Source organism: Corylus avellana, chromosome ca1 (assembly GCF_901000735.1).
Source record: "Corylus avellana chromosome ca1, CavTom2PMs-1.0".
NCBI lineage: Eukaryota > Viridiplantae > Streptophyta > Magnoliopsida > Fagales > Betulaceae > Corylus > Corylus avellana.
This window is the reverse complement of record NC_081541.1, coordinates 2,495,234-2,496,202: the sequence shown is the minus strand read 5'-3', so window position 1 is coordinate 2,496,202 and position 969 is coordinate 2,495,234.

Here is a 969-nt window from a genome sequence, read left to right as displayed (position 1 = left end):
CAAATGTATGAGTGCCTTCTTCCTTTTTTCTTCTTCTTTATTTTATTGTTTGATAGATACTATTTGGCCAACATGATTGATTTCTGTAACCCTCTTCCAAGAACGTGGAACTCACCCTCTCTTAAGGGATAAGATTGGCCACAATTCCGGCAGTTTTTGTAGAGAGAGTTGGTGGGAATGATGCCCACTAGCTCTGATCAAAATAATTCTCTCAACTATGTGTTTAGTCAAATAGTCTATTTGGATAGGGAATTTGATGAGATCTTGATCTCTACTACGTGTTTACTTAAAGAGCATCACTATTTTTCTTTTTGGTTGATGGGAGATTAAGAGCACCACATGCCTCAAATCAGATAGAGAATTTGAGGAGATTCCGATCCTATTATGTGTCTTGGTCAAAGCCAATGCATCTTAAGAAAGAATACACAAATTTGTTTATGTGCTTTAGAAACTTTTCTATTAATTTGTTTACATAATTGATTCTCTAATATCATGGAAATGATAATATTAATCTTTATGCTATATCAACTTAAAAATTGAGGATTTTTATTTTTTTTTGGCAACAAAGAAATCTACACAACCAATGGGTTAAGTGTCATATATATATATATATATATATATATTGAAAATTTAAGCTTAATAATTTTTCATAAATAGAATTGCTCTGTCAATAAAATATCTTTGATACAAGACGGACACTCCTCAATCCATACAGTATTATTGACCTATTGAAAGGCCATTTTTATTAGTTCATGCGCCACCCTATTCGCCTCACGATAGACATGGTTTACTTGCCACCTTGAAATCTACACAACCAATGGGTTTAGTGTCATATTTTATTAAGACACCAATAAATCTTTAGTACTTGAAATGTCCTTCGGACAAGTATAGGCCAATTTTAGGAATCAACTTACAATCGAAAATGGTTTTGCGAGACAAATGGAGTGACGTTTTCAATGAGTAAGACTA